Source organism: Scyliorhinus torazame, chromosome 13 (genome assembly GCF_047496885.1).
Source record: "Scyliorhinus torazame isolate Kashiwa2021f chromosome 13, sScyTor2.1, whole genome shotgun sequence".
Classification (NCBI taxonomy): domain Eukaryota; kingdom Metazoa; phylum Chordata; class Chondrichthyes; order Carcharhiniformes; family Scyliorhinidae; genus Scyliorhinus; species Scyliorhinus torazame.
This window is the reverse complement of record NC_092719.1, coordinates 105,515,987-105,522,908: the sequence shown is the minus strand read 5'-3', so window position 1 is coordinate 105,522,908 and position 6,922 is coordinate 105,515,987. Positions and strand designations below refer to the sequence as shown.

The window sequence follows — 6,922 nt, the reverse complement described above, 5'->3', positions numbered from 1 at the left end:
TTTTAAAATAAAAAATATAATAATAAAATAACTTAATTTAACCTGAAATAGTGGTTATTCCAAAGTCTACTTTACTTACTTAGCAATGCGGGACCCAGGATCGATGCTACTAAGTGGTAAGTAGATTAAATCTTCGGTGAAGGTTTGGGTTATACCGGGGGATAACTTGAAAACATTGTTTGACCTGAAAAGCACCTACCGAAGCCTGCATCGGAGTCATGGAGTGAGAATCCCTGTTCTCCATTTAGAATGTCGGCCCTTTTTGGTATAGGGGGACTTCTAAGAATATTGGTGAGTTTTCAACAACATGGCGCCCAACGTTTAATTAAAACCATGTTAAGTACGCCTAGTGGGTTGCTTTATTTTCTACATGGCACCTGACGTGTTAACACCGTGTTAATTACGCCCAGCCTGTTGTTTTGCTTTCTCCATGGCACCCAGCATGGAGGACTAGAATATTAGAAGTTTCTAGGTAAAGCGAGGCTAGAATATTAGAAGTTTCTAGCTGAGCAGAATGGGGGCTAGAGTAGGGGCTAGAATATTAGAAGTTTCTAGATCCCAAGAAACGGTTGGAATATTAGAAGTTTCTAACCGGCACAAAGGCTAGAATATTAGAAGTTTCTGGTCGATGTGCGAGTCAGACTTTACCTGCCGTGTTTAGTCTGGAAAGTCATATGTGATTGGCTTTTGTAAGGATATTCTGTGAATCGAGGGGACTAAAACTCAGGTTGGGTGTGAAAATCAGCAGACTAGAAGATGCTGACCCTGAGAAAAAGTCTGCAAGACATCTTGGTGACAGCACTAAAAATCATGCATCCATTACTGGTAAAAGGAGGCCAAAAAATAAATCAGATTGTGAGGAGACAGCCTAGAGGAATAGGGACGCCTAGAATCTTTAGAGACCAATAACCAATCGACCCTTAACTAAAACGGGAAGATAGTGCCTTAGTTAGCCTTGGATGGGGCCCAGAAAGGGTACTTATCCTTAATTTCAGATTGCAACTGAAAGGGACAACCAGGAACAGAATTTAGAATTCCAAAAAATGGCAATTAGAATAATCCTCTTGCTCTGAAACATGGTCAAGAGAGTTGAAGCAATGAAACAGAGTGGAAGAAATTAACAGAGGCAAAAAACTCCTGCATAAGTAAGACTTATCAGCACAGAGGGGGTCTCAATTTTTGTTAAGAGTAACTAAAACCCTACTGAATAGAGGTCCAAGATCTCAGTGGATGAATGAGTGTGTGTATGTTTAATAAGGAGTTGTGAATTTCCTTTGGTGTTTGTATTTTTAAAAAATGTTGTATTTTGCAAAACCGAGTTTCACATCAATTGGAAGTTATAAATGGCAGGTAGAAATGTGATCAGTATTATGAGGTGGTAAATCAGTATGTTCAGAGCTAAATTCAGAGTTTGTACTGGGCAGCAGTCAGCTGTGTGCAGGAAATCACTTTGATACTAATGCGTTGAAATTGACACTGCATAGCTCCGCAGGGTCCTAGTGCCTGACAACCACAAGAACGTCACTAGCAAACAAAATAATGATGTTTAGAATGTTAAATACATTGAAGAAGGAGCTTTGGAGAATAAAGATATTGGACCAACAGTTAAATTAAGAAAATTACTTGCAGTATAAGGAAATGAGAATCTGATGGCAGGAAAAGATTTGGTAAAAATAGATGCAGGTAAAAAATTAAGGTATTAAAACATTTGATAATACAGAGGAAGTTTGGGTGAAGCTACCAACTAAGACTGCAGGGAGAATAATCAGTGAAGCTGTAAAAGGTAAAGATAAGATTATTCAGAATCTGGGTAAACATACAGTTGAATTAGAGAAGCAGGGTGTCTGGAGTAAAAGAAATTGTATCACAATTAAAACACATGACCCGATTGGTGGGAAGTCAGTGAATTAAGACCCCGTTAGCAGCATTGATAGGACAGATGATAAAGTTAAAATGTCATGTTTGGAACTTACCTTCATAAAAATCCGGTCGTAATCAAAATAGAGTAATTAAAGTAAATGCAGTAGCAATATCAGGAATGTATCAGGGTAAGGTTTCGACCAGATTGGATCGCTGAGTGAGCAAAAGAGGAGGCGTTTGAGATGCTTCGAATCTCACTCAGGGGTGCAATGACAGAAGGAGGAGGCTAAACAGGCCTCAATTGTATGATGTACATAAATGATAAGGAAAATAAACCAGTTCCGCAAAGAGTGATGGGAAATGTGGTCAAGCTTGGGACACAGACAAGCTGCAGATTGTATATTTAAAGCTGCAGCCCAGACTTTATGCAGAAACTCACACCTGCAAATGGGCCATTAAAAGGCAATTAAAGCAACAATGGGACAATCAGATCCATTACATCATCTCCCAGACGAAGTGGCACCAAGTCCTTGCTCGGAGCCCTCCCAGGACTGGCCACTGAGTGCCACCCCAAAGGTTATGTGGCAGCCCCTGATTGGATGTGACCAATCAGAGGGTGGAGCCCTGAGCAATTGATTGACAGTGACCCAGAAACCAGCCACAAAAGGGGTGGGGAAAACTCAAGCCGGTTAAAAGGTTCTTTTTCTTTCTCTTTTGGACCGGCTCTTGCCCCTGACATCCGACTGCAGCACAGCTACCGACACCAGCCAAGTTCAAGGGCCCGCGATATCCATCGAAGGACGACAATCAAGAACAGACAACCTACCTGAGTTCCAGCCACCAGAAGTTAGGAAACAGATAAGGCCATATCTACCCTATACCTGCCGGTCATCTGGAAGTTAAGCTAAGGTTGTTAAGTGTGATAGCTATAGTCTTAGTGTGCATGAACTCGTGATTACTTAAGTAAATAACCTTGCATTTAATAAATGAACTCTGATTAAAGTGAAATACTTGTGTGATTATTTTGTCCACCATACGGGTTAAAACACATACTGTGGTTATAAAAGAGCAACAATGTGAACTTTGAAATCAGTCAGTGATTGTGAATTCAGTTAATGTGTGGGAACGCAGTCAGTGTGTGTGAACTCAGCCAGTGAGTGTGAACTCTGAACTCAGTCAGTGAGTGTAAACTCAGTGTGCGTACTTAGCTAGTGAGTGTGTACTCAGTCAGTGTGTGGGAATGCAGTCAGTGTGTGTGAACTCAGTGTGTGATTTCAGTCAGTGAGTGTGAACTCTGAACTCAGTTAGCGACCGTGAACTGTCAGTGAATGCGAACTCAGTGTGTGAACTCAGTGGGTGAGTGTGAACGTTGTGTGAACTCAGTCAGTGAGCGTGAACTCTGTCATTCAATGAGTGTGAACTGAGTCAGTGAGTGTGAACATTGTGTGAACTCAGTCAGTGAGTGTGAACTCTGAACTCAGTCAGTGAGTGTGACCTCTGAACTCAGTTTGTGAGCGTGAACTCTGTCAGTGACTTTGAACTGTCAATGAGTGCGAACTCAGTGTGTGAACTCAGTCAGTGATTGTGAACTCTGTCAGTGAGTGTGAACTCAGTCAGTGTGTGTGAACCCTGTCAATGAGTGTGAACTCTGTCAATGAGTGTGACCTCAGTCAGTCAGTGAGTGTGACCTCAGTCAGTCAGTGAGTGTGAACTCACATCAGTGAGTGTGAACTCAGGTCAGTAATTGTGTGGACTCAGTCAGTCAGCATGGATTCCAGTCAGTGTGTGTGAACCCAGTGAGTGTGAACTCAGTCACTGAGTGTGAACTCTGTGTGAACTCAGTCAATGTGTGTGAACACTATAAGTGCGTATGAACTCTGAGTGTGAACTCTGAACTGTTGGTGAGTGTGAACTCTGAACTGTTAGTGTGAACTCTGAACTCAGTCAGTGAGTGTGAACTCTGAACTCAGTCAGTGAATGTGAACTCTATGTGTGAACAGTCAGTGTGTGTGAACTCAGTGAGTGTGAACTCTGAACTCAGTCAATGAGTGTGAACTGTGTCAGCCAGTGAGTAAGAACTCAGTGAGTGTGAACTCAGTCAGTGAGAGTCTCTGAACTCAGTGAGTATGAACATTGTGTGAACTCAGCCAGTGGACTTCCGGTGGTGGCCATGTAGTGAATGGTCACACATTTAGCAGCTCTCGCCTCTAGTGCTCTTTTAACAGCTTTTAAGCTGGATTTTTGCGGGAATTTCTCAACATGGTTGATAAAAGTGACAGGAGAAAGAGGCGACCCCCAATTTATGGAACCGTGCCCAAAAAATAGTCGGAAAAGAAGAAATCAAAAGATGGATAGAAACAAAACTCAGAAAACAGCGGGTTCAATGACAACGAGGCAAAGTTCGGCCGCGTCTGCCCAATGGACGATGGACCAGTTGGTCGAATACTTGGATGGGAAGTTCGCCCAGCATCGCAAGGAGTGTGCTGAGGACCTGATCCAGGCAGTGGCCTCGATCAAGGGGGTGGTCGACTGGGTGGAGGAGAAAGTGAAGACTCAGCGGCAGGAGATTCAAAAGCTGCAGGAGCAGGCGACGGAACGAGAGGAGGAGTCCACAGCGATGGCAATGAACATTGACATTCTACAGGAGCGCAGAAGCAGCTGTTGGAGAAGGTGGAAGACCTGGAAAATCGTTCTCACAGGCAGAATATCCGGATCGTCGGTCTGCCAGAGGGAAAGGAGGGATCAGATGTTGGTGCGTATGTGGGGAAGATGCTGGAGAAGCTGATGGGGGAAGTTTCGTTCCCCAAGCCGTTGGAGGTGGACCGGGCCCAAAGGGCTCTTGTGCGTAAGCCCCAGGGGCGTGAGCACGCGAGGACAATTGTGGTACGGCTGCATCGGTTCCTGGATAAGGAACATATTATGAAGTGGGCTAGGCAGACAAAACGGTGCACCTGGGAAGAGTCCGAGATCCGGGTGTATCAGGATTAGGGAGCAGAGCATGCAAAGAGGAGGGCGAGTTTTAATAAAGTCAAGGCGGCCCTGTATGCGAAAGACATAAAATTTGGACTGCTCTACCTGGCCCATCTCTGAGTGACCTACGAGAACCGGGAGCTATACTTTTGGCTCGCCGGAAGAGGTGGAGGTCTCTATGAAGGACAATAACTTGGTGGATGCAGAAGGACTTTAAAACCTAAGGTGTGGTGGACTGAGTTTTTTATAAGAAAAGGGGGGGGGGGGGGAGTTTTGTGCAGTTCTTTCTTTCTCTGTCTGGAAAAATCTCAGCCTTTCAATTCTGGAATTTAAGTTGCGGATTTTGATTTGTTGTTGTATGTGCCGAATTGCAGTGAGAAGGGTTTTGAGTTGCTTTGTTTTTTCTCTTCTGTTGGAAAAAAAGATGGTTGAGTTTCTGCATACATAATTTTTTTCCTACCCCGTTTGATGTCTCTTCTATTGTTTTGGTTCTGTTTGAAGGTGATGGGGTAGATAGGATTCTGTTAAGGGAGGTGGGGGGGGGGGGGGGGGGGAGGCTCTGCGCCTGGGCCTTGGGGGATTGCTTTCTGTGTTTGATGTCATTGTGTTGAGAACTTATGTTAAGAGGGGGGGGCAGGAGATCCGGCAGGTTGTAGAATGCTAGGTGCCGGGGGAGCGAGCTGCTAGGCTAGCTGGATAGCTAGTTCATGGCAGCAAAGTGGCGGGAGAGCTGAGGAGAGATGGAGTAGGGGGGGGGAGGGGCAGTAGCTGCCGAGGGGCGGACCAAGGGAGGTGCGGGGCATGGGCTAAGGGCTGGCCTAGGAAAGGTCATGGCTAATCGACAGGGGATTTGATTTGATTTATTATTGTCACATGTATTGGTATATAGTTTCTTGCATGCTGTACAAACAATGCATGCCGTACATAGGGAAGGAAGGAGAGACTGCAGAATATAATGTTACAGTTATAGCAAGGTGTAAATAAAAGATCAACTTAATACGAGGTAGGTCCATTCAAAAGTCCGATGGCAGTAGGGAAGAAGCTGTTCTTGAGTCGGTTGGTAAGTGACCTCAAACTTTGGTATCTTTTTCCTGACGGAAGAAGGTGGAAGAGAGTATGTCCGGGGTGCGTGGGGTCCTTAATTATGCTGGCTGCCTTTCCGAGGCAGTGGGAATTGTAGACAGACTCCATGGATGGGAGGCTGGTTTGCGTGATGGGCTGGGCTACATTCACGAACTTTTGCAATTTCCTGCGGTCTTGGGCAGAGCAGGCTCCATACCAAGCTGTGATACAACCAGAAAGAATGCTTTCTATGGTACATCTGTAGAAGTTGGAGAGTGTCGTAGGTGACATGCCAAATTTCCTTAGTCTTCTGAGAAAGTAGAGTTAGTGGTGGGCTTTCTCAACTATAGTGTCGGCATGGGGGGACCAGGCCAGGTTGTTGGTGATCTGTACACCAAAAAACTTGAAGCTCTCGACCCTTTCTATTTCGTTCCCATTGATGTAGACAGAGGTATGTTCTCCACACTCTTCCTGAAGTCGATGACAATCTCCTTCGTTTTGTTGACATTGAGGGAGAGATTATTGTCGTTGCACCAGTTCACCAGATTCTCTATCTCATTCCTGTACTCTGTCTCGTCATTGTTTGAAATCCGACCCACTGCGGTGGTGTCATCAGCAAATTTAAAAATCGAGTTGGAGGTGAATTTGGCCACACAGTTATAGGTGTACAAAGAGTATAGTAGGGGGCTGAGGACACAGCCTTGTGGGGCACCGGTGTTGGGGATGATCGTGGAGGAAGTGTTGTTGCCTATCTTTACTGATTGTGGCCTGTGGGTTAGAAAGTTCAGGATCCAGTCGCAGAGGGAGGAGCCGAGGCCAAGGCCACAGAGTTTGGAGATGAGTTTCGTAGGAATAATGGTGTTGAAGGCTGAGCTGTAGTCGATAAATAGGAGTCTGACATAGATGTCTTTGTTATCAAGGTGTTCCAGGGTAGAGTGCAGGGCCATGGAGATGGTGTCTGCTGTGGACCTGTTGCAGCGGTAGGCGAACTGTAGTGGATCAAGGCAATCCGGGAGGCTGGAGTTGATTT

General features: G+C 45.1%; 1 protein-coding gene across 1 annotated transcript in view; it reads left to right on the top strand.

Moving 5' to 3' along the window:
- Positions 1–2,600: 2,600 nt before the first annotated feature.
- Positions 2,601–6,922, top strand: part of LOC140388218 (aminoacylase-1-like) — a 96,152-nt gene continuing 91,830 nt past the window's right edge. Inside the window, exon 1 of the mRNA XM_072472021.1 lies at positions 2,601–2,769. The gene's annotated coding sequence lies outside the window, so the exon portion shown is untranslated. The remainder of the gene's footprint in view (positions 2,770–6,922) is intronic.